Below are 27,815 nucleotides of genomic sequence, written 5' to 3'. Positions count from 1 at the left end.
CTTCATCAGGGATTCTGCACAATTCCAAAAAACCCTAGTGGAGAATCTTTACATTTTTCACAGTTCCTTTGCTACAATGTAGCAATCACTGACAAGTGATTTGCATACAGCTCAAGTGACCCTGCTTCAGGAACTGAATGGTATACACAACACATCCAGCTACTAGACGTCCAGAGATTTGGGTAAGGTAACACGTTTCCTTATACCTACCCTGTGAACATTTTGGTGTGCTCTGGAGGTGTGGATTGTAGTCATTTAGTCCCAGAGCCAGGTCTAACGCTGGGGCAGTCTCTTGCAGGCCCCGTTTTTCCACTCACACATCGGTTAAGGACTGCTCCCTAACACCTTACATTATGACACCTCTAATTATTAATTCTGTGCCATTCACTACTGTGGTCTATTGACTTTGTGTGTGTATATATACAGGATATAAATACACCCTCTGGACTTTGATTGGACTAGTCCTTCCTCCTAGACCAGGGGTCTCCAAACCTGTCCTCAAGAGCCGCACACAGGCCGGCTTTTATTGATATCCCTGTTTCAGCACAGGTGGCTCAATCAGTAGCTCAGTCAAGTACTGAGCCACTGATTGAGCCACCTGTGCTGAAACAGGGATATCCATAAAAGCCGGCCTGTGTGCGGCTCTTGAGGACAGGTTTGGAGACCCCTGTCCTAGACCAATGACATTCTTTCATATCTTTCTGCTTTAGAGCTGATATCATCAGTAGCAATTCTATCCACAGTTAATAAGTTTGCTACATATGGGACATTATTATCCCTTTGAGCTGCTATAGGAGCGTCTGTTTTATTCGAACAGATGCTCAGTATAGGTGTTAGGATACTAAGAATAATCCTAAGAGTTGCAAATTACTTGAGTATCTAAATAAGCCTATTACATCTTGTAGGGACAGAAGAGGATTTTGTTCTGTCTGTACCTGGACACTATACCCTAACAATTAGGGTGACAAAATATGATATCATTGATTGATTTGGTGTAACTCCTATTACCTATTATTAGTGTAGTTTTGTGTGTTGTTAGTTTTATTAATCACTTTATTTTATTATTATACAGTACTTAATAAAAGTTATATTTTAATATATTCATCAATACATAGAGCAGAGTACTAGATTATGGGGGCCTTTTTCTGTTCTTGTCCTTCCAAGACTTGTCTTTTGTATTCATTAGCCCCAGGCACCTCTCAATTATCACTCTCTATCATACTCTCTCTCACTCTCTCTCTTACTCTCTCTCACTCTCTATCATACTCTCTCTCACTCTCTATCATACTCTCTATCACTCTCTATCATACTCTCTCTCACTCTCTATCATACTCTCTCACTCTCTATCACACTCTCTCTCTCTATCTCACACACTCTCTCTCTCTCTATCTCACACTCGCTCTCTATCACACACTCGCTCTCTATCACACACTCTCTCTCTATCACACACTCTCTCTCTATCACACTCTCTCTCTCTCTTTCACTCTATCACACACTCTATCACGCTCTCTCTATCACACACTCTATTACAATCTCTCTCTATCACACACTATCACTCTCTCTCTCTCAATCTCTCTCTCACTATCACACACTCTATCACACTCTCTCTATCACACACACTCTCTCTCACACACTCTATCACACACTCTATCACACTCTCTCTCTCTCTCTCTCTCTATCACATACTCTATCACACATTCTCTCTCTCTCCCCCTCATTCTATCACACACTATCACTCTCTCTCTCTATCACACACTCTCTCTATCACACTCTCTATCACTCTCTCTCTCTCTCTCCATCACACACACTCTCTCCTCTCTCTCTCTCTCTCTCTCTCTCTCTCTCTCTCTCTCTCCTCTCTCTCTCTCTCTCTCTCTCTCTCTCTCTCTCTCTCTCTCTCTATATATACATATATATATACACATACATACATCATACACACACACACACACACACACACAGGCGTAGCTATAGCCCGGGCAGCCGGGAGCCCGCGCTCTTGGGGGGCCTGCTCTCCCCCCCTGTCATTGGCCCATCTGTCTCTCTTCAGATAGAGACAGGTGGGGGGAGATGGTATGCAGCGTTAAACAGAAGCCGGTAGAGGAATCAGCACTTGTTACACAGGCAGAGCAAGATGGCAGGGATGGAGCGCACTTTACCGGTATGACTCGGAAGTCTTTCTTACTTCCGGTGTCTGTTGCTAGTGCGCGCTCCTCACCTCGTGCCGTCCTGCTCTGCCTGTGTTCATATTTCTGGGGGCTATGCGTCTGGAACACTCCCGGAATGGCATGGCGTCATTCAGTCGGATTGTGTGTTGGGCACCTTTGCTGCAGCCCGCATTCATCTCACTGGTGGAGAACACCTCCGTGCGGCGCTCCACCAATTTGGCACTTAGCTGTTTCTTCCACTCCGCGGATAAGGTCAATTCCCCGAAGTCCTTGGACGGTAGTCGCGCTCTCATGCGCCAGGGATTCTATTGGAGTAACCGGGTATATCCAACTCAGTTCTTGCCCGACGTCTTGCTGGATCGGAGTACAGGGGGCAGCCATCTTAGTTAGGTGCACATGTGCAGTATGGGGAGGCGGCGCATGCGCAGTCCGATAGCGTGGTGGACATCTTGTTTAGCTCCGCACATGTGGCCGTGGGACTACAAGTCCCAGGATCCTCTGGGGGGGGGAGGAAGGGTGTCACGTGGGGCCAGCCAACCAATGAGAGACTGCAAGGAAGGAGAGACAGGATATCCTCCGCTGCATGGAGCGTGCAAAGGCAGTCTGATGGAGGGCGGCAAGGGAGCAGGTATTGTCCAGGTAGCAGTGCCACTGGACTAGGCCTAGGCTTGCCCCTCTTAGGCCCCAGCTAGGCCTTGAGTGACTCCAGTGGAGTATTGCAGGGAAGGCCCCCAGATAGGGACTTTTCCCCATTAGCATTATAGTAGTGCTGTCACACCGGTGCCCTGCGGCCTGGGACCAGGTCATATGGAATAGAGACATTGTGTGAGACCCTCAAGCTGGAGCTCGCACCTCATGAGGAGGATCAGGACCCTAAGGAGAGAGGGGATTTATGTTGGAGGCCCCGCAGCGTGGGACCTGACTGTTCTGACAGCTGCACCTGGGTACCGGAGTGCCCAGGACGTTATAAGTGCACCAACGATCCACAGGGGTAGTGCTACCTCATACATTGGGTGGGATTGACTGGGAAGGGCACCAGGGTTATTGGTGCCACCGCACCCTCAGTACTTTGGGGGAATCACCACGTGTTGAGGTATTGAGTTACCGTTATTATTGTTGTTGATGTGTGTTCAGTAAATGTTAGTTATATACCTGTGTGTGTATTATTCATTACTGTATTGGTTTCTGTGAGGGGTTATCCCGCCAATGTTGGGATCCTTCATAGGTGGAGGCGCTGTAATGAAAGGAGAAAGAGCTCACCCCAGGCTCCCAGCAGCAGAGGCTTAGGCCCTCTGTGAGCAAACAGGTACAGCAGCACGTGTAGTTCCCTTAGGCACAGGGAAAGGGGGCTACATCAGTAATCATACTTTTGTAATGCAATATTAAGGCCGGAGTCTGATTTGATTCACAGCTTGAAATGTTCTATGTAAAGTGATTGCAATCAAAGATTGTATTACATTCTGCTTGCATTTGCAGCAGTTTCTACTCTTTCATGGCTAGGTACCATGTGGCATAAAACTGTAACAGTTCGGAGAAACCTGCAACTGCGGAGAACAGCTACTGCAATCACTTACTCAGTGACCCTTTAGCTGCCGGAGACACATTGCACGTTCTCTCTGTTCGGCCACGGCAAACATTGCACTAATAATAGTAAAAACAAGTCATATCACAACAACAAAGCACATTTACTGTGATATAAAAGTGTATATTCGTCCATATGTTGATTGAGAGCTGTTAAGTGAAATGTTTTGGTGTACAGATGAGGGTAAATACGAGGGCCATAGAACAGCAAGATGTCTGTGTAAAGATGGGCGCGGGGGGGGGGGGGGGGGAGGGAGAGCTCAAGTTTTACTAATTAAATCTACTTAATCTTGGTGTCATTGATAAACTGGATCTCGGATGCCTCTAATAAAAATAAGGCGTTTAATTTATCCCCAGGCAAACATTTATTAACATTTAATGATTTTTTAAACATATTCCTTCTATTTCTGGATTCTGTTGAATGCTTTTGTTTGTAGATAGTTTTTCGTTCAGTTGCAGTTATTGATATTTAATTGTTTGATCGATAGCTGTGACTATTTTATCTATTCTTCTGTTTCAGCGTTTATAATTATTCTAATTGTCAGATGCTCTCATTGAGATCTGCTCTCAAGGGGTTTGTTCAAACCGTACAATTGTATTCTCTTGTACCTTGATCCCCATTTACAACACTTAATAAAGCAAGTTCAAATGTACATGTATTCCCGTGTTTTTCCAGTACAGTTCAGCACTTATTTTATGTATGCAGCCATGCCGGGTTTGGCTACCAGTCTGCCCTCCCTGACATGCCAGCCCTGGTAACAGTGCAGGCGGTGTCAGGACCAATAATCCTGGGCTTTGTCCACAGTAAGCAGCTGCCTTGAGTGACAGGAGGAGGCGGGCTAAGGCCTGTGTTCTGCACAATCCTGGGCTCAGACCTTGGACCTTCCTCCCTGTACGTAAGGAGCTGCACATCTAAATTTAATAAGTGACTCTTTGCCTGAAAGAGACAGATAGTCACACAGAGGTGTGCTTTGATCTGACACCTACTGTCCCCTCCCCTTTGGGGAGTGAGGAGTGATAACTTACCCCTTGCTCTATTAGAGCAAGGACTGCCCCGGGGGCCCATGGCCTTGGCTGGATGTCCAGGGACCACCCTGAGGGTGAAGCCCAAGAAGTGTACAATGTATGCTGATACATCTGGTACTGCAATAAAGTGTTCCTGTGTTCAAATATACTCCGGCCTGGTGTGCAATCTATCAGGGGGAGTGGAAGTCAGTTCTCCTGCAGGGATTGTCTCCACATCCCTGGAGCCTGCAGCAGATGGAGGCGCTGTACCATGTGAGATAAAGATCAGTAATCTACCCTAGAAGCCTAGCCTGTCTTCCCCAATAACACCGGCGGAAAGCTCAGCATCCTGTGGACCAGCAGGTAACCAGCACAACACCGCTAGTGTTAGCGTGATCTCCCAGAGGGTGGCGGAAACACCTTTACATGTAAAAAATACTATTAATATGGATAGGATAAAAAATATTAATTATCTATCGCAAATCAATGTAAATAGTATTAGTTAGTACAGTAGTTAGTAGTAGTAATGCAAAATAATGCAGCATCCGGTACCATAATGTGGCTGGTTTATAAATACGTGGGATATTGTTTTTTTTACTGAAGGGTATGTACCTTATGACCTATTCATTTGATTAAGACATAAGGTAATTTGAGACTAAACATTAGGAAATCTGGTTTATATAACTTCAGAGACGCATTGCTCAAACTTCTGTGACTGCACATACAATGCATCATGTCTAAATGCAGCTGGTTTATAAGAGCGAGACTGACACCTAGTGGTCATAGAAGAAGTTGCAGTTTGCTTCTTGTTGAACTCATAAGACAGCGCTCTTCAAATAGTCTTCCAAAGGAGCGGGATCGGGAAACAATTATAAATAGGAGGGCCGCAAGAACGCTGTAATGGGATTTATTTACAAAGAAATCTATTATTGTGGATAAGCTTAATCATAGGCACATGTACTGTAGAAAAATGTATACTCAATACTCATCTTGAAATGTGCTAATGATAACCTTAATAGCGTATTTGGGGGAACAATGGATCCTTACAGCGCATGTATGCAGCAGTGTTCCTTCTTTGTCTAATGCCGTCTGTACTGTGACATCACCTCCTGCGTCCGCAGTGCCTCCTCTTGGCGTCTCTGGGCGAACTCATTATCGGAGACATGCAAACGTATTAATATTTGCTTCGCTTATAGTTCGATTAGACTTTTAAGAAACGTTAAAAAATTCCATCGAAATTTTTACCCTTGAAAATTTGGCCGAAATTGACATAGTTGAAACAAAAATGAGAAATGTTGTATCAAACTTTGAATTTTGCCAGATAAAAAAGTACCCTGAAATGGGTGGAGATTCCTGGGAAATATACTAATATGCAAAGTAGATTCAAATGATTTAAATGAGCATATTTCCCAGTTACAGTATCTCAGGTGTGTTCAGTTTTGTGCACAGGTATTTCTCCGCATTTTGTTTACAGCTGTGTTTCGGGACGTAAATATGTCACTTGGGACTTAACAAAAATCTGTTGTAAAAAGAGGTAACTTTTGCCATATTGTAAGAGTCAGGGGAACAGTTCTCACATCCTTACTCATTGGTTCCGCTTGAGTCTCTGTGCGTGCATCTGCAGCGACCTCACCCTTGATCGAACAATACCACGGTCTGCACTTTTCTTGGCTTTGATATCAGATCGCTATATTGTAGCTTACCCCTTTGTGCACCTCATCCACCCTCTCCTCCTTCACATTCTCCATACTTTTGGTATTGGTAACAGATATCCGTAACAGGTATCCTGGATTTCCTCTTACTTCTCCCATTGTACTTTCATTGTCTTGTTTGCCAACACCTCCTCCTCTATCGATCTCTTGTGGGGGTACCCCAGGGCTCTGTCCTGGGACCTCTTCCCTTTACACACATCTCTTTTAGGTGACCTTATCACATCTCTTAGGTTCAAATTAAACCTCTATGCTGATGACACAGAAATGTATCTTTCAACTCCTGACCTTACACCTAGGACCGCTGACAGATTTTTTTTGTAGCCCAGGACTAGAATTACTTCCGGGGGCCCCCCTCCCTCCCATGTCAGCGGTATCGCGATCCCCCTCCCCCCATTTCACACCGACAAGCCCCCCCATTTCACACCCCACGAGTCCCCCCATTTCACACATCACGAGCCCCCTCTATTTCCTCCCCTCTTCCCATGTATTTCTCTCCCCTCCATCGCACTCCCTCTTCCTCAATCACCCCCTCTCACCTTGCATGTATTTTTCTCCCCTGCGTCTCACTCTTACTCCCTCGTTTCCTCACTCCCCCTCCCCCCTCTCACTCACCCCCACCTTCCATCAATTACCCCACACTCACTCAATCCCCCCCATAAAATACATATTAAAAAGACCCCCACTGCCCCCCAATACATATTAAACTACCCTCACTCCACCAAATACATATTAAAAACACCCTCGCTCCCCCAATACATATTATACTACCCCTGCTCCTACCCTAATACATATTAAACTACCCCCACTCCCCCCTGCAATACATATTAAACTATCTCCACTCCCCCAATACATATTAAAATCCCCCGCTCCCCCCAATACACATTAAAATCCCCCTCTCCCCCCATTACATATTAAAATTCCCCTGCTCCCCCCAATACATTAAAAAAAACCTGCTCCCCCAATACATATTAAACTACCCCCACTCACCCAATACATATTAAACTACCCCCGCTCCCCCAATACATATATATATATACAGTGTTCGACAAACCTATACATTTGCTCGCCACTAGGTGGCGAGTAGATTTTTTTGTGTGGCGAGTAGATTTTTTGGTGATTTGGTGATTTGTCAACCACTGTATATATATATGTAGCCCTTTTTGTGAACCGGCCGACCCACCCAATATCACATTGGCCCCTCGTGGTCTAACCGGTCCCTTTCCCTGCAACACACCTGCTCTAAGGGACTACTGGTACTGCATAACCTGTGTGGCTCCAGGAGATCTGAGCCTCCGCTAGCTGGGAGCCTGGGGAAACCCTTAACGTTACCTGGTGCAGCGCCTCCACTTACCCAGGATCCCCCGTTAGGAAAGATAGCCCTGAGTAAGAAATACAATAACACTTATAGATAAACAATACTAACTCTTTACTTAACACACATATAACACATTACATAGCATAACCATAACCAGATGCTCTACCCGCATCACATCTGGGGTACCCCACCCAGTGTCCTGTGATCACCCCACACCCAATGTCTCGTAACTCCTACGGAGGTCGTGGGTGACTGCGCAGTCACTATTTTAAGCTAGGGCCCAGTTGGTGCACATATATTACTTCAGAGATACCTTCCGAGCACTCCGATGCTCGGGACCGCAACACACTGTCTTCTAAAAGGGTCAGACGTCCGTCTGATCCTATTCCAGGTACTCTGCCGGTGGACCCCAACGAGGGTCCCACCGCTCAACGGGAACTGCAACCGGATCACGGCAACACCAACCGCGTGGGAACAGCAACCGCCGCTATCCCTATCACTAACCACTGCTAGAGCAACAGCAACCCTAACCTAGGGCCTGTCCCTGAAGAACCGCAACCTGGGATGGCTTGGGGAAAACTCCTAGGGCCTGTGGACAATAACCGCCCCCCTTCCCCTAGCTACCCAGTCTAAACTGTATCTGCTAATCCTAGCAGCCTAACACACCTGCAGCCAACATTCAGCTTACACTGTCAGCCTGCAGGGATTCACACCGTGCACACACACTGCACGCACTGCGCACAGCACATGCAGCGACACACACCCAGACAGCTGCAACCACACACAGCCACCCGGATCCCGCAGCAATCCCACTGCTAGCACACCGTGCCTCTTTGACAGTGCCCACAGCACTCTCCGCTGTGGCACTACCAAACCAGCACTTCCCACACTCAAGGGTCACCTCCCTAGCTAAGGCGTCCCTCCTCAGTCTAAGGCGTCCCTCTTCAGTTACCCCCTACCCTTACCCGGGAATTGGGGCCTGCCTGGGGATCTAGGGAGAACCCTTACCTGATGCAGGAGCCACGAGCTCCCTGCACCCTTCCTACTCCTTCCTCTGCTCTGCCTGACTGCCTGTTGCAAAGCCCGGGAAATGTATCTCTTTTCCCGGGCTGAGCTTCCTTCAGCCCTATTGGCCACTAGGGAGCACCTGACCTCTGCCTCCCTAAGCCTCCTGGGAATTGTAGTTCCCAGGGGCTGCCTAATGCATTGGGGCCGCGTGCGCGCTTCCCTCGCGCATGCGCGAACCCCTAATGGCCGCCTCAACCTTCCTATCCTCTTCCCTACTCTCGCGCGAGCTCTTCCTGCTCTAGGGAACCCATCGCGCGCTTTTGTCCTACTGCGCATGCGCGAACTAACGCGCAATGGCGGCGCACTCTCTCCTAGCCGCCGAGCCGGTGGCAACGCGATCGCGGCCCTAGCGACGGCCCGATCGCGTCCCCGGCAACCAGCCTGCACCGCTCCCTGCAATGGCCCCCACCCTCGCGTTCTCCCGGCGGGTCCACCGCTGCCTCCGGCGGCACCCACGACCACCCGGTAAGCGCGGAGGGAGGTCAGGGAGCTAAATTTTACCTCAGGGCTACATTCTCCCCCCCGCAGAATCCCAACGCCCTCGCTTGGGTAGCAACCACACAGAGATTTATATAATGAAAAATACATGGCATAATTCACATCACATGTAGCATGCATTTCATCATCAATACTCATATGGATACCCGAGGCCAGCTGAGTCTCAGAGTGGAGTGCCCCTAACAGATTGGGTGAGGGTATCCCTCCTTGACTCCTGTGAGTCTTTTGGAACTCTAGACCTGCCCCTTGCAAAAACCCACCTTCTCCTCGCGAAAAAAATAGTACGGGGTCCTGGGTATTGACCCTTTCCGGTTCCTCCGGTCTCGTCTCACGGGAGACAGAGAGGCTCAGTCTCTTTCCTCGATCCACCACATGGCGAACATAGCGCTCCATCGCGCACCTGGGAGAGGCCACAACTACCAGAGCGGTCTCAACAGAGTCTTTGTCCGCTCCAACAATCCCTTTAACGGTGACTTCGTCCGCGGACGGCACCACTTCTTCGGGTAGGCCCGTTTGGAGACTCCTCTCACAGGAGTATGGGTCGCTCCGGTCCGCTACACCGGATCCCTTGATGAGGTCGGAGTCGTTCCACGATCCGCAGAGATCTTCTGGGGGAGACACCTCCACCAGGACGCGATGCCGGGGTGAGCCCATCGCCCGGGTGACCCTACCTTTGGAGTCACCAGGCTCCACGATCACCGGGGAGCTCACACCCGACACCCCTGGGGCAGTCAACTTACCCCGGTCGGTATTGGCGGGTACTGATCCCACGCCTGGGACCGCTGGTACCTCGTTGATAGGCCGGACTGGCCGTTGCAGGGCACACGGGCCCACATCATGGTCTGGATCAGTTGAGGCGGTTGCCTCGGTGACCTCACTGGAGTGGTCCGCCGGCAGGCGCATCACCACGCTCGGTGGGTCGCTAGAATCATCACACATAGGCGGGGGTACAAGCACCTTACCCTGGCCTTCCGGAATCTGGGGTTCTGGTCTCGGTGGTTCCTGCTCGGGAACCGGGTCTGGAACCGACATCTGGGGTTCCGACGTCTGGAGCTCCGCCTTCAGCGGCTCCGCCTCAGCGTCTGGCAAGTTCACTTGGGCACACGGGCCCTCCACCACCTCCATCGCTGAAGTGGAAAAATTAGTAGCGGCTTCACCCACCTCGGTATCACCATCAGGCGCCTCTTTCTCCGCAGGTTCCGCCCTCAGAGGTTCCTGCTCTTCCTTCTCAGGGAAAGAATAATCCAGTTCTGCTACAGTGTCCTCCCCCACTGGCAGCTCGGTAGGCTGCGGCAGTTTGGGTTGCAGGAACTGCGCCGCACAGTCAGGGCACTCGGGCCCTCGGGTCAGTTCACCCACAGGACACTCACATTCATGCAGACGGCCGTGCAGGCATTCTTCCCCGTCTACCACGGTCATCGTGAGGGCGACGGCTAACTCAGGGGACCCGTCCGCCCAGCCACCAGTCGCTTTCCAGTCTCTTAAGGCACACGGGCACACCACCATTGACAAGTCTAAATGGGGGGCCCGTACGATTCTATACAGCCAAGGGTGCTTTTCTCGGCATCCCTTGCTTTCCTTAGTGGGAACAGAATTGGCTGATTTCTGCTCACGACACTCCCTCCCCCTGGTGGACTCTAGAGGAAAAGCAGCACAGTCTTTTGGGGAATGTTGCAAACTCTGTTCTGAGTCACTCACAGTGTGGGGGCGGGGCTCTGGCTTTCCCGCCAGTCCTGGGAGAAGGGTTGCAACATTTTCCTGTGCATGCTGGCAGTCAGCCGCACACGTGCCATTTGGATTTGGCGGGAGCCGCCATTTTAGGTGGGGCTCACGGTCAATGTCTATAGGGCTCTCGGTGCAGGTAGAAACTGCCAAGTCAGGGTAGATAAAGGGGCACCCATCAGTCGGACCCCCGGGCAAATTTAAGAACTTAGGGCCATCTTCCTCGCTTAGGGTCTGGCCTACATATATCAGGACAGTACTCCATTGCACGGTGTCATCATACCTTCGCCCTCTGACCCACGTACCCGACAGTCCAGGGAGCTTCCGAACCTGCGCCTGGACATCTAACAAGGGCACGCCAGCCGGGACTGCCCCCACGGCAACCACGCGGTTAGGATTCACGTTTACTTTCAAGGCCCAAGCGTAGACCTCCTGCTTTGAGAGCACCCACATGGTGGAACAAAAATAGGACACAATTTTAGCAAAAACATGTACAGGGCACCCCAGGTCTGATATCTCAGCAGCGCCTCCAAATGTAGCCCTTTTTGTGAACCGGCCGACCCACCCAATATCACATTGGCCCCTCGTGGTCTAACCGGTCCCTTTCCCTGCAACACACCTGCTCTAAGGGACTACTGGTACTGCATAACATGTGTGGCTCCAGGAGATCTGAGCCTCCGCTAGCTGGGAGCCTGGGGAAACCCTTAACGTTACCTGGTGCAGCGCCTCCACTTACCCAGGATCCCCCGTTAGGAAAGATAGCCCTGAGTAAGAAATACAATAACACTTATAGATAAACAATACTAACTCTTTACTTAACACACATATAACACATTACATAGCATAACCATAACCAGATGCTCTACCCGCATCACATCAACCCAATGTCTGGGGTACCCCACCCAGTGTCCTGTGATCACCCCACACCCAATGTCTCGTAACTCCTACGGAGGTCGTGGGTGACTGCGCAGTCACTATTTTAAGCTAGGGCCCAGTTGGTGCACATATATTACTTCAGAGATACCTTCCGAGCACTCCGATGCTCGGGACCGCAACACACTGTCTTCTAAAAGGGTCAGACGTCCGTCTGATCCTATTCCAGGTACTCTGCCGGTGGACCCCAACGAGGGTCCCACCGCTCAACGGGAACTGCAACCGGATCACGGCAACACCAACCGCGTGGGAACAGCAACCGCCGCTATCCCTATCACTAACCACTGCTAGAGCGACAGCAACCCTAACCTAGGGCCTGTCCCTGAAGAACCGCAACCTGGGATGGCTTGGGGAAAACTCCTAGGGCCTGTGGACAATAACCGCCCCCCTTCCCCTAGCTACCCAGTCTAAACTGTATCTGCTAATCCTAGCAGCCTAACACACCTGCAGCCAACATTCAGCTTACACTGTCAGCCTGCAGGGATTCACACCGTGCACACACACTGCACGCACTGCGCACAGCACATGCAGCGACACACACCCAGACAGCTGCAACCACACACAGCCACCCGGATCCCGCAGCAATCCCACTGCTAGCACACCGTGCCTCTTTGACAGTGCCCACAGCACTCTCCGCTGTGGCACTACCAAACCAGCACTTCCCACACTCAAGGGTCACCTCCCTAGCTAAGGCGTCCCTCCTCAGTCTAAGGCGTCCCTCTTCAGTTACCCCCTACCCTTACCCGGGAATTGGGGCCTGCCTGGGGATCTAGGGAGAACCCTTACCTGATGCAGGAGCCACGAGCTCCCTGCACCCTTCCTACTCCTTCCTCTGCTCTGCCTGACTGCCTGTTGCAAAGCCCGGGAAATGTATCTCTTTTCCCGGGCTGAGCTTCCTTCAGCCCTATTGGCCACTAGGGAGCACCTGACCTCTGCCTCCCTAAGCCTCCTGGGAATTGTAGTTCCCAGGGGCTGCCTAATGCATTGGGGCCGCGTGCGCGCTTCCCTCGCGCATGCGCGAACCCCTAATGGCCGCCTCAACCTTCCTATCCTCTTCCCTACTCTCGCGCGAGCTCTTCCTGCTCTAGGGAACCCATCGCGCGCTTTTGTCCTACTGCGCATGCGCGAACTAACGCGCAATGGCGGCGCACTCTCTCCTAGCCGCCGAGCCGGTGGCAACGCGATCGCGGCCCTAGCGACGGCCCGATCGCGTCCCCGGCAACCAGCCTGCACCGCTCCCTGCAATGGCCCCCACCCTCGCGTTCTCCCGGCGGGTCCACCGCTGCCTCCGGCGGCACCCACGACCACCCGGTAAGCGCGGAGGGAGGTCAGGGAGCTAAATTTTACCTCGGGGCTACATATATATATATATATATATTAAAAAAACTTACTTTGGGGATGGTCTCAAGTCGGGCCCGGAGGCTGCAAGTTGGACCCGACCTCTGGCCAGGTCCAGCTGCTGGTCGTGGCCTCCATCAGCTGCCAGCAGACCTCTCCCTCACTGTGTCCCGCGTGCTTCCGCCGTCACCACGCGCCAGGCCTCCCTCTCATGCCGGCGCGCACTGGAAGCCAGCTTCCTTCTGGTGTGCTGTCACCAGAGAGGGCCGTCGTGCGCCAGAGGTGGAAGCTGGGGACACAGCGAGGGAGAGGCCTGAAGGCTGCTTATGGAGAGCCGGGGCACGGCCGCAACCAGTAGCCTGACCTGGCCAGAGGTCCGGCCCAACTTGTAATGCCGTCTGGCTGGGCCCCCCACAGCCTCCGGGCCAGGGACACCTGTCCCTTCTGTCCCCCCATGTCGGCGGCCCTGCTTACACCTGGTGTACAGACCAAAGTCTCTGAATGTCTGCTATGTCATCCTAGATTGTCCTTCGCCAACTCAAACTTAACATGTCCAAGACAAAGCTCCTCATACTTCCTCCCAAGCCTGGCCCTACTGCCCCCTTCTACATTACTGTTGGCAGAACTATCATACACCCATTATCACAAGCACGCTGCCTAGGGGTTACATTTGACGCCTTCCTCAGATTCACAATGTAGCTACAACTTGTTTTTTCCTCCATAACATTGCAAAGATACGCCATTTCCTCTGTCCCTCTACTGATAAAACTCTGACTCAGGCCCTCATTCTCTCCAGTCTTGACTATTGTAACTTTCTACTGTCCGGCCTTCCTGCCCCTCACCTGTCTCCCGTACAAGCTATCCTAAACGCTGCTAGAATCACTTCACTCTCTCCTAAATCTGAATATGTGTCTCTCCTGCTGAAATCTTGCTCCTTACTTTCTATTAAACTCTGTATCAATTACAACATTCTCCTCCTCACTTTACACTGTACACTCTTCTGTCCCTCTTCATATCTCAGCCCTAATTTCTCACTATACACCTGCCTGACTCTTGTGTTCTGCTAAAGGATGTCTTCTGTTTACCCCTTTTGTATCTAAAGCCCTCTCCAATCTTAAACCTTCTCACTCACTGCCCCATACCTCTGGAATGCCCTTCCTCAATATCCGACTGGCACCCTCTCTATCCACATTTACGACCTTTCTTAAAACACACCTCTTTAACAAAGCATATGGGTGGCTCCGTGGCTGATACTATACATCTCAGATGCACTGACCTTGACCCCTTGCAGACGCACTTACATAACACCCTCCTACTGTCTCTGTGGGTTCTTTCTACTTGTCACTTAGATTGTAAGCTCTTCAGGGCAGGGACTCCCTTTACTATTATTACTCATGTCTGAAGCTCTTATTCCCACTATGTGTTATATTATTATGTTGTGTATTACTGCTGTGAAGCGCTATGTACCTTGGTGGCCTCTATAAATAAAAAAAGAGAAAGAAAAATGCAAAACCTTCATAGCCTAGTATTGACAATATTTAGTGGTTAAAAAAGGGGGGGGTAATGAATGCACGTACATAAAAAGACAGCATTTAAAAGCATTGAGGTACAAAAAGCATAAGCTTGGACATCAGGGTAAATCCTCACTCCAGCGTCCAACCTCATGACGATGGTGATGGGAGACAGACAGACTTGGAATCACCACTGATCCAGCACAGAATGTCCCCAGCCAGATGAGCGGAACGATCACCGTAGTAGAACAGGTGAGCGAGCAGCTGTCCGGATAGATACCGGCTCAGGCACAAATTGGCAACAGTCCAGATTGCAGGAGCTTCTAGTCCTCTCTCCTACCCAACCCCTGTGGGTGAGCGTGGGCAGGCAGTCACACTCTGTTGGTGGGGCACACAAGTGAAACACAGAAGCGCTTGTGTATGACGCACCCCCAACAAATGGACAGGAGTAAAGATCAGTGCACAGGGAACAATGTTGCAAAATGGCAACAAAGAGAAATAACCTTAGTATCACCAGATGATGGATGGTAGATTGTTGTTGTTACTTCAATGCTTTGAAATGCTCAGTACTACACTCTGAGGGTTTTGCGCTTTTCTTTCTCTCTTTTTTTTTTTAATTCTTACATTGTGATGTCCGAACCATCCATTTGAGCAACAGCACACCACAAATCCCAAGGAAACTTCTTTGTACTGTACCTTTATTATAACCAATTATTATCACACTGTCGCCACTGCTTCAAGTTGTTCTTTTGTACTCTTATTTGTACCAATTATACCAATTTGCACCTCATTTATAAATTTGAGCGCACCTTATTTCTTTTCGCTATATAAATAAAGATATACATACATGCAATGATTAGCACGCCATTGTACTGGTCAGTTCAATAAAGAGTTTTCAGATTCTCAAAATATCATTTTTATGCCCCAAGGAAGGATCTTTATAGACTGGAAACACGTCGGCTTTCTATGTATTTCTTTGTATTAAAAAGTATTATTTTGAGAATATGAATGAAGTAAGATTATTTGCAGTTTTTGATGTTGTTTTGACCAACATGAATTGTATGCAGCCCTATTCGTATGCAGCAGCTTCTAAATAAACCTTTGCAAGTTACACAAAATTAAATTGCCCGACTAATAATTTTCGTTTTTGAAAGTTGTACAAACTGAAGGTGCCTTGTGTACCCATAACTTGGATTAATACCACAAAGAAACAAATTGAACTGAAGCTTAGTTGTCCGTAGGAGTCAGTGAGGTTTGTTATCACAGATGTATATATTTGTTTATTTGACATGCTCCATGTTAATGAGCGGTTTTCCTTTTTTTTTTTAAAGGGTGATAAGGGGGCCCCTGCTGCAGCCACAGTAGTAAGGTCCACATCAGGATCTCTGTGCTGTTCTGTTACCAGTGTTCCAATATAGTTATATCTGGTATATAAGATACTATCTGATCCGGAGCCAACACGGCTATTAATATTTAGGATCAACCTGCCTCCAGTACGTTGCTCCAACACCTACTATTTTAATATATGCTATTAATAAAGAATATGTTTTAAACCACTCATCGATCATCAGAGTGTGAACCTGAATGCTATACAGGGTTCTCTCTCTATTTGTTCACTTTTTTTTTTAAATCCAGAAATGTTTCTATATTCACATTATAAATCTAAACATAGATAACGGTACATATTATCTGAAATTGTTAAAGCTACAAATAGGGTGAGAGAATTGAGAAAAATGGACATTAAAAGGGGGTCTGACGCAAACAGCACTGAGATCTAAGCAGCCATGTTGTTTGACTATTATTGTCAGCCATGTTGTCTTGTCTGCTATAAGTCTTGTCTGTCATTCATTTTGTAAGCTGTTTTCTGTGGAATATGTGTGTTTGAACTGAACGTGTGAAGCAGAGACGCTCTCAGCAGATATCCTTGAATTCACAGCTGCAAAAGATGATAAGTGATGGGGATCAAAGAATAGTTTAAGAGAGAGAAAGGAAGTAGGCCTGAAAATAATGAGGGACCTCGATATAGTTAGGGGGAATCGCAGATAAGCAAAACTTCAAAGTGTAAATAAAGATATTAGGTGAGAGAAACAGCTAAGATAGCAATTACCATAATTAATCCCTTTGAAATAAATGTATAAACAATGAACCCCCAGATATGTAGAGTTTGGTGTAATGAGTTTAGCTGATTAACACATATTCATTTTGTTTTTTATTATACAATTATGTAATTTTTAGTGACGCACAAGTCACCCCAGAAAAGGGGCGTGAGTTTTAGTTTTTAGGGTATAAATATATTATACTCTATTACCTATCAGAGAGCTTTTTTATAGAAGCTTTCTCCTGTGTACAGTGAATAAACTCACTTGATAACTGAATGTTTTGTTTTAATATTTGTACAGCTTTTACACGGGACATCAATTCTATGTTATTTATTACATGGATAATAATATACTGACTGTCATAATAATGTCATGAGTTATTATGTATTTTAATTAATCTGGTGCTTCAGAGTTTAATGTAGCAACCTATTTAAGTCACATGCTCGTGTGTGTGCTGTTCGTGACAGATGTTATATTGGGACGGATCGAGGGTAGATATCGTCCATTTGAGGGACCCAGGACCGCCTACAGGGGGGGGTCTGCCGGGGTTGGTGTCCCGGGCCCCGCTGGTCAGGGCCATCAAGGGGGGAGGGGAACAAATTATAATAGCTGCCGGGCCCCGCCCCTGCATCAAATGCAGGCCTTTCTGTCCCAGCGCGCCGGCCCCTCTGACATCAGCGCGCCGCAGCTTCCGAGACAATCCAAGACAGCGATTTTTTTTGCAAAGTGTTTATCTTATTTTATTTTTTACATATGATTGAAGCAGGGGGTCTCTGGAGCTGAACCCCATTAATTTCAGCTCCTGGGATCCACTGCTCCCAGAGATACTTACCTCCGCAGTAGGTACCGGTATCCCTGCAAAGTTTAAATGTCCCAGTCATGCTGGCCAATAGGAAGCAGCAACAGATGACATAACCGCTGCTTATTGGCCCGCAGGGTGTGGGAGCTTTGAAAGCGGTCACTAATTGATCCCTGTGAGCAGAATGGCTACCAGCACCTACTACGGAGGTAAGTATCTTTCGGAAGCAGGGGTTCCTCAGATATAAAATGAACAGGACCCAGCTCCAGAGACCACCGCTTCAATCCTCTGTAATAAAAAGTTATTAAAAAAAATGCTGGTTTAACCCCTTCCACCCCCCCCCAGGGGGGCTAACCTCCCCCCCTCCGGATACCTAACCCTATCACCACCCCCCACCTAAACACACATAACAACCCCCCTCTATAGGAATGACTTACATCTCTATTAGCTAAAGTTGGTTAATAGAGCTGTAAGCCATGGCAAATGATAAGGGGGACAAAACAAACAAATTATATATCTATTATATACATACACGCAGAGCTTAGATAGCTTCAATGGTGATCAATCGATCCTCCTCAATATTGATTGAAGTCCTTGGTCCTCTGTTGATTGTAGAATAATTCTCTTGAATATTTGTTAAAAATAAAAACAATTCTTTACCTTCATTTTTATGTAGGGCCTGTCACCGTTGCATAACACACGGTAGGTGGCCAAGTGGTAAATCAAGCAATCAGATTGGTTGATTCATTACGTTTTTCCTACGTCTATTTTTTGGGGAAATGTATAGTCATGGCTACCATGACTATATTGAAGACTCCTTACAAGTTACGCTGCTAAATTGCGCCCCAAGTCCATACTCTTGAAATCCTAGGTGGTAAAACTAGCCTCCCCTTTTGTAAACCGATTCTTATTGCTGGCATCAACTGCCCCCCTAAAGCCACACTGCAATCCCTGACAAATCACTAATTTTCTTAACACAATCTCCTCTCTGAATGGGAAGAGTGTGCTGTTAGTTTTGGGGATTTCAACCTCAATTGGCTTGACCCTAAAAAGAACAAAACCTGGACACAAATCAAATCACTAAATTGAATCCAACTAATTTCCTAACCCACATGGACAGATTTAAAATCTGGCAACCATTCCTTGATAGGTTGGATTATATCCTCTTGTCCCAACAGAATCCAATCCTCTGGGATTTTACCTGACATTATCAGTGACCATGCAATATTGTATTGTGTAAGGAAGAGTAAACCACTCAAGTCAAACCCTAAAGTTCTACTCGCCAGAACATTTAGAAACTTTAAACCACAACAATTTCTGTCTGATCTTACCAACTGCCCTTGGTACAGAATCAACCTGGCACCTGACCCCAATTCTGCACTTGTTTTTTGACCTTATTTCGCTTTACCTTTCTAGGAAGGCCTTGTGGAAAAAATACAAAGTAACTGGCATTACCATGGATCTTAAAAACTACAGATGGCTGCGGAATACATCCAAAAGGCAAACAAGACATGCAAAAGCCCAATATTACTGACAATCTTGATCAAAATACAACAGATCCAGAAAACTTCTGGAATGTTAACAACATATTCCAGCCTCCTAGCCATCAACAACCATCTAATATAAAAAAGGATGATACTACTCTGACCTTGGACACGTACTTCAATCTAATTTTTCAACACTTGAATACTGTATTTCTCAAAACAAACTGTTTTTAAATACAGACAAAACTGTAATGATGGTATTTAGGACTTGGGCTAAATTTCTAAAGCTACCAATGACAGAGCAACAGATCAGAACCAACTAACACCATTCTTGCCCCTGTCACAAGTATCTGGGAATTTGGCTGGCATATTGTTACTTTTATGTCTGAAGCTCTTATTCCCATGATGTGTTACTGTATATTGAGAATATATACCAAATATCTGTGGTACTCTCCGTGTCACCGCTTTTGACTTTGTGCTGCAATTTAGGGGAGGGGGGTTGCATGTCCTGAAAGTTGTGTTACAAATTGGAGCATCTAAGGAATTCCGTAAAAAAGCTAAATTGTCAACTCGACTGTATAATCAGGAGAATGAATCTAAGAAGAGACATTCTAAAGTTGTTCCCTGGCTCCCCAGCTTTAATTTTTTAATGTTTAAAGTTGAAGTGTTTTTAATGTTTAAAGTTTATTGTTCTTAATATGATGCAGGTGTATATGTTGAGCAAAGAAAAGAAAGAAAGCTCCCTAATAGCCGCACAAGAGAACACCTATACCTATATTAAAAATTACTATTTATTAATAAACGATTAAAATATATTTATTGCAGCAAAAAACTAACGTGAACCAAAGTGATTAAAATAAATTAAAAACGGAGGAGGTAACTGTATGCCTAGTTCAAACTAACAGTGTATGCTAGGAATAACTATTTTAGAATGTCCCACTGCTATATGATTATACTAACAGTGGTAGTTATACCAATACTGTTCTATATAGTTTGAGGACTACACCTAAATGGAGAGTATAGCTTAATATAGTGTGTCTGCTCAGAATAATATAGTATATTTGTTGAGCCAGCTAATGCTAGTATACGGATATATACACACACATATGTACCAGACCAACAGGTTCAAAGGTAAATGAACCTAGAGGTCTGTTATGTTTAGCAAAACAGCTATTTCAAGATCACAAAGTATGTGTCTTGTACTCGGAACCATGACAAATAGGAGAGTAGTCAGAGTGTTGTGCTTCCTTTAGAAGGCTCTGAAACACTCTAACTGAGAAAAGGCAACAGACCTCTCCGATATAGCCAGCGCACAAGGTGGTGACGCTTAGCCTGCCCAACATATGTTTCACCATTGAGGCTTCATCGGGGGCCTCTAGGTTCATTTACCTTTGAACCTGTTGGTTAACAGACCTCTAGGTTCATTTACCTTTGAACCTGTTGAACTAGGCATACAGTTACCTCCTCCGTTTTTAATTTATTTTAATCACTTTGGTTCACGTTAGTTTTTTGCTGCAATAAATATATTTTAATCATTTATTAATAAATAGTAATTTTTAATATAGGTATAGGTGTTTTCTTGTGCGGCTATTAGGGCGCTTTCTTTCTTTTCTTTGCTTATCATTAACCCCATCCCTGCCAGCACCACCTCCGCACTCTTATTGCAGTTTTTTGTTCCGTCACCACACATTCACAATTTATTGGTTCCCCATATCCCCATTGGTGTAGTGCAAGGCGCACATCTTGACCTTTTTAGGCCATTCTATCTTCCTAGGTGTATATGTTGGCTTAAATTGCTGAGAGTTGACATTTGTTCACTGTCACATTGTGATAACATTTTCAAGGTTGGCAGGTCTGGGTTTATACCGGGTTATATTAGCAATGCTTTTATGGGAACAAGATTAAGGGACATATGACCTAAGTGGTGCTCTGCCATAAGGCACCTTCCATCGCAGGAAGACACCTTACAGCCCATCCACTTTGCAATAAGGTGTCTTATGGAATAGCACTACTTAGTAAATATGGTCCTATATATATATATATATATATATATATATATATATATATATATTTATATATATATATATATATATATATATATATATATATATATATATATATATATATATGTTTTTGTCACTTTTTTTAATCACCATAACTTAACTCAGTATTATGGTTTAGCCTATCCCATAGCCTCTCTTGCATTCCCAGTAAAATCAACCCCACACTGATGAGACCCATCAAGGTCGAAACAGCTGTCTGTGGGTGGTTTTCTGGGTATGCACCTTAACCCTGGCTGTGCTCAAAGCGGTGACCATGCAGCAAGCTTAAGCCTATAGGGAACCATGTTAAAAATGGTTATTGAGGCAAAAAGTGACACTGTGTGCTCATTTGCATGTCATTTCCCAGAATCCCTTGCTGCAGTGGAAGTGCTGTATGCTGGGTGATAATGGGGAAAGGCGGGGTTGCAGACCTGCCTAAGACATGCAGATGAGCATACTGTTATATTTGCATATATATATATATATGTGAGAATAATCCTGGTACTGCATATGTAAATAAACACAATCTTTATCTATTTAGAATTTGTGAAATCAATGTATTCACTATCTTTAAGGACTGCATATATTACATACTTTCCATGTTGATAAATGTTTACTATAACCAACCAGTTATAATTGTTGCAGGAAAAATACACGCCTAGAAAAAAGTACTGAGTCAATATGAGAGCAGAATCTCTGCACCTCTAGTTTGTTGAGATAATGTTATTTAGTTACATAGTCACATACATAGTTTCATAGTAGATGACGTTGAAAAAAGACATACATTATGTTCATCAAGTTCAACCTATGCTACATTTAGACAACAGATACTTATCCTATATTTGTATTTACAATATTTTGATCCAGAGGAAAGCAAACAAAAACCCCTGTGAAACATTATCTAATGATGTCTCTCATTCCTTCCTGACTCCAAATATTAGCAATCAGATTTCTCCCTGGATCAACATCCTTTCCACGTTTACTTATTTGGTATATCCATGTATACCTTTCCTTTCTACAAAGATGTCCATCAAATGAAGAGATTCAGAATAATGTAGTTGGCAAAGCTGGTAAAAGGCCCTTGGCTTGTGATAGAATGTAAGGTGCAGAGAGGAAAATAGCTGGAGACTGTAGATCATCAACATAAAGATAACCCCACAGGAAAGGTGTGCATCAGTCCTTATAATAAAAGGACAGTATCAGCCATTGTGTTTTTTTTTTTGTTTTTTTAATTATTGGGGTGGGCTAATTGACCGAAACTAGTTCTAATGTCCTTCTTAGTATAGAATACAACTCGGGACAGCTTGTGCCATTTTACACTTCAAAATACGGATTTGTAAACAGATTGCAATCCTAAATAGGGTGGATTTCAGTAACCCATACCACAAGCAGACATCAACTTATTACAAATGTATAAGAGGCTCATACAGTATGTCATAGTCAGACCAAGAATAAGGATTTGGCTGGCTAAATGGCAAGTTTGGGACTGAGCTCTGAGACAAAAATTGTCTCCCAAACCGTGCCATGTGTAGCTTACAGATACAGTACAATGCTGGCTTTGCTTTAAAGATCTGTACAGCTATGGGGTGTTGTCCTATTCTTTTTAAATGTATGCCTACATTTTATTTTATACAACAGTGCCACACAGTGGCCAATGTGTTGAAGTAATTTTGTAATATCACCACTTTTTTTTTTATTGTGCGTCTCAGATTTGTGTTTCAGAACAAGAATACACACCCTTCGAAAGAGTAACAAAAAGACACATACAATTTGTCACATCAAACATTTTACAGAAAATCCCTGTGTTATAATGAAGACACATATACATTTGTCATGGTTTTAGTTTAAATATAATACGCAATTATTTAACCAGATTAGTTTCACATATCTAGTACAGCCATGTGCTTTTTAGTAAATATACCATTATCATTTACCATTGACCGCACTTTTAGTGGTTCTGTTGCCGGCACATCCTCTTCCTCAGTCCCACTCACAGTTGGTGTAACCCAGATCTCTGTTTTGGACCTTTACATCTTGGTAAACTAATACAGTTATTTGATTCTCACTGTCACCTCTGCACTGATGTTCCCCCAATCTACCCCCCTCCTGACCTCTCCCCTTCTCCCTAGTCTTGTGTCACTGTCTTCCTGCTATCTCCTCATGGATGTCCATTCACTATCTTAAATCTAACATGCCAAAAACTCAACCATAATCCTGGTACCCCACGATAGATGTCTAGGTGTCACCCTTGACTTCTCCCTCTCCTTCATCCTGCTCACTCAGTACTTCTCCATATCATGTTGTTTCCACCACCACAATATTACTTAAACACACCCCTTCTTCATGGACAATGCACCAAAATTCTTATGCATTAATTATATCCCGACTAGATAACTGCAACCTGCTCCTAGCTGGTCTCCCCCTCCGCCGCGCTGTCTCCTCTCCAGTCCGTTCTACGTGCTGCTGCCAGGCTCATTTACCTCACTAAACCCTCTTATTTCGCTGCCACATTATGGAAGACGGCAAGTCACTACACTGGCTACACATACCCTATAGAGTCACATTCAGGACACTTGTGCTCACCTACAAAGCTACATAACACTGCGCCCCTCTACATCTCTGACTTCATTTCCATAGTCTATGTTCTGCTTTTGATCTATATCTCTCCCCCTCACTTATCACTTCCTCTCACTCCCACCTCCAAGATTTTTCTTATGCTGCACCCCAACTCTGGAATGCTCTACCACGCACAATCACACTCTCCCCTACCATACATACATTTAAAAGTTCCTTAAAAACAAGCTTTTTTTTTTTTAAAGAAGACTTATCTAACACTCTCCTGACTTTTACTTCCATCCTGGGAACCTCATACCCGGTCTTGAGTCCTGATGTTGATAGCCAAACCCCTGCTAAGAAACTCACACACACTATTCCTTGTGTCTCCACCTCCCTCCTTCTAGATTGTAAGCTCCTTGGGACATTGTCATACAATGTTATCGTCCGTCCCTCCCACATTGTACTGCGCTACGTAATAAGCTGGCGAGATACAGATAAAAGATAATAAAAGGTAATAACAAATTCAGCATTCTATGGCAATAATGAATGCAACAGGGAAGTACATAGTCAGATTAATTGAACCCCTTTAGTGCTGAAGGGGTCTGCAAGAAATAATTAGAATTCTGTAATAGTTGTGTAGTGTCTGATAAAATATATCAGTTATTTGGAGATTTGCTGCCCTCTAGTGTACATATTTATGTTTGATTTTATTTAAACTGTTTTTATTGTTATTGCAGTTCATAAATGTAATAAAAGTAAGTAACTTATAAAATATTTATGGCAACACTATGTTCAAGGTGCAGTTAAAAAAAAACCTTATTTTGGACAAACACAGAAGATCAAACCTCTTTTAAAATATAAAAAATATAATTATTTTCTAGGTCTTGTTAGAAATCCTAAAAAGCGTCACTCACAGATGTATGGGAAGAAATGGGAATTAAAAAGAGTGATTAAAATCTTACATAAAAAGATTTTTAAAAAATCATAGCAGGAAGCAGGAAATCCCTTAGAAATACATATCTTAAAATTGAACAGGGGAATGTCACCTTTTATGTAATGTTACAGGCTGCAAGAGCAGGTTAGATTTTATGAGTTACTGAGTGTTATTAATTAAAGTGTTGATCGGGTTTTCAGGCCAACGGCCGTGCCCAATGACCACAATCGCACTTTAATGAATAACCTTCAGTGACTGCCATAACTCAGCCTCTGGTTTAATCGCATCACAAATTATAATGGTATAAAAAGGCACACATTATTCTATTTAGTTATACACATTAAGCAAGAGACTCATAGGTAGTGCCAGTAAACTATGGGATATCATCCTTCATAAATCATCATAGAAAAGAATCTCTTTAGGTCATACATGTTTTCCATGTACTGTATGTAGTGAGATTAAACTACAGGCAAGGATTCTATATAGTTATACATTAAATATATTATTTAATGTGTGGTTCAAGCCTTTCATAGCTACACAGTTATACAAATGACAACACAGGATGTGTCACTTTTAGCTTCCTTACCCATTTGAACATGGCTATTTCATGTTTAGCTGAAAGGTTTTGCAGAGCCCAAGGAAATAGTTAGACGGGGGCCCTTATCCTTAATGTTTTGCATCTTTTTGTAGTAATATTTTTCAAAGTTTGTGAGGAGGACTATCGGGCTGTCCAGAGAGAGAACCTTCCTGTGTGTTCCCTGGTGTACAAGGTTCCTGCCGTTGCTGCAGCAGAAGTCAGAATTAAAAGTAGAAACACCTTGAAGGTGGGCCATGTGCCCCTGTAGATTTGGCAGCAGGCAGACTGTGATGGTGAAGAGGTAGCCAGGCTCACTAATAAAGGTTAAGTCCGTTTGGTTAGCTCTGATCCATGTTTTGTGGGTCAGGAGTGTCAGTTCTTGGACCCAACTGTTGTAAAAGCATTACCTGTAATTGCGTGACTCACCACAAGGGGTCCCAGCATCAGCACAGCCCATAAAGGTAAATGGGGCATACGGATGTGAGGTGTCCCTGAAACAGTCAAGGGGCCTCTAGGTTAATGGGGATACCCAGTAAATGCCCAGGTCACCCAGAACCAGTATAGAGGTTCTGGGGGTACTCCAATCATCAATAAGGTTGTGAGGGGATTTTTAAAAGTCCAGCCCTCAATTTATTGTATAGCGTGTGAGGAATATGGCTAGTAAGAAATAACATGCAGCTTCTTATTCTATTTCCCGTAACCCACAGGCTTAGGATATTTTGAAAGTGTATATTTTATTGAACAGTGTAATTTAAAACATATGCTTTGTGCACAGTGAAACGAGGCACAGGGATAAAAAGTATCCCTGTAGCTGAGGGAATCCCTAGGTTAAGGGGGGTACCCCAGTTAGGGCCAAGGTTCCCAGGGCCTGTATTGGGTGTGTGTGTGCCCCAACCAAATATGAGATACCCCAAAATGTATGTTGTAATAAAGTATGGTTCATTGGGTGTTATACTGTATGTATAAAAATCCATGCAGTCAACATAAGCATTTCAATAGGAGACATGATGTCTGCCTAGCCCTCTGGCCTCAAAGTTAATTAGGATGTCGGGGTGTCGGGCCATTTGGTAGTAAGGAGGGTCAGAGGAAAAGGCCCCAACAGTTCTTTCAGACTCTGCGGAGCCTTCCTTGCAGATAGCTATGCCCCTTTCTCTGACATCATCAGCCAGATGAGCCCTGCTCTGATTGGTGGCGGAGACATTTCTCACGCTTTGGATTCGGCTATAGTATTTTTTTTAATGAAAGTCGAGGTATTATAACCCCTTGTGCCCATTAGACAGTGTGTTTACCAAGTGTTCTCTCAATGTTCTAAAGATTCTCAAAGTTTTCTCCAGATGCTAGGATTCTAAATTTCAAGTCTCCAGCAAGAAAAAGGCTGCTTCAGCTAAAGCTGCCTGGAATATTTTCTGTCCTGTTTTTGCAACTGTTATCAGGGGAACATCCTTATTAGGATTCCCTGCACCAAGCAAAGTCTAGCTTTGTACCCCAGTCCCAAGTAAGTGTGTTTTTTGCCTGAATTTTGTGTAACAATGTGTGTTTGCCTTTTCCTGTGAATAAATTTATAATCTATTTCATTATCTTGTTTTGCTCAATGTATGATCCAGATAAAAAGGTGTAAATTGCCTGGTCTCCCGTGACACAGACACAGCCAGAAACTTGGACCCTTCAGTTGTGAGACGCTAGGCCTAGTGGAAGAGCCACCTCTGCTTAAGGCCTGCTGTATTACACAGTAACATCAATAGGAGTATTAATAAAGTGCACAAGCAGACAGTTTACTCAGATATGCATGATTTGAGATCAGTGTTTTTTAACCTTTTTTATGGTTAAGAACCCATTAATTATATTGTGAAATTCTGCAGAACCCCAAACATTCTCTAATAGCGTGTCTGAGATCCGATGCACTGCAAGGAACCCCAACCCCCTATAATAGCGCGTCTGAGATCAGATGCATTGTAATGAACCCCACCCCTCTCTAATAGCGCGTCTGAGATCAGATGCATTGTAATGAACCCCACCCCTCTCTAATAGCGCGTCTGAGATCAGATGCACTGTGAGGAACCCCAACCCTCTCTAATAGCGTGTCTGAGATCAGATGCATTGTAAGGAACCCAACCCTCTCTAATAGCGCGTCTGAGATCAGATGCATTGTAAGGAACCCCAACCCTCTCTAATAGCGTGTCTGAGATCACATGCATTGTAAGGAACCCAACCCTCTCTAATAGCGTGTCTGAGATCAGATGCATTGTAAGGAACCCCAACCCTCTCTAATAGCGTGTCTGAGATCACATGCATTGTAAGGAACCCAACTCTCTCTAATAGCGTGTCTGAGATCAGATGCATTGTAAGGAACCCCAACCCTCTCTAATAGCGTGTCTGAGATCAGATGCATTGTAATGAACCCCACCCCTCTCTAATAGCGCGTCTGAGATCAGATGCATTGTAATGAACCCCACCCCTCTCTAATAGCGCGTCT

The 27,815-nt window shown here is 45.3% G+C and overlaps 1 protein-coding gene across 8 annotated transcripts in view; it reads right to left on the bottom strand.

Annotated features, from left to right (window-relative positions):
• Positions 1 to 27,815, bottom strand: part of CAMTA1 (calmodulin binding transcription activator 1) — a 1,668,879-nt gene that overhangs the window by 193,020 nt on the left and 1,448,044 nt on the right. The gene's annotated exons all lie outside the window — the stretch shown is intronic.

This window comes from Ascaphus truei, chromosome 6 (genome assembly GCF_040206685.1).
Source record: "Ascaphus truei isolate aAscTru1 chromosome 6, aAscTru1.hap1, whole genome shotgun sequence".
NCBI classification, from domain to species: domain Eukaryota; kingdom Metazoa; phylum Chordata; class Amphibia; order Anura; family Ascaphidae; genus Ascaphus; species Ascaphus truei.
This window is presented reverse-complemented; position numbering and strand designations above follow the sequence as displayed.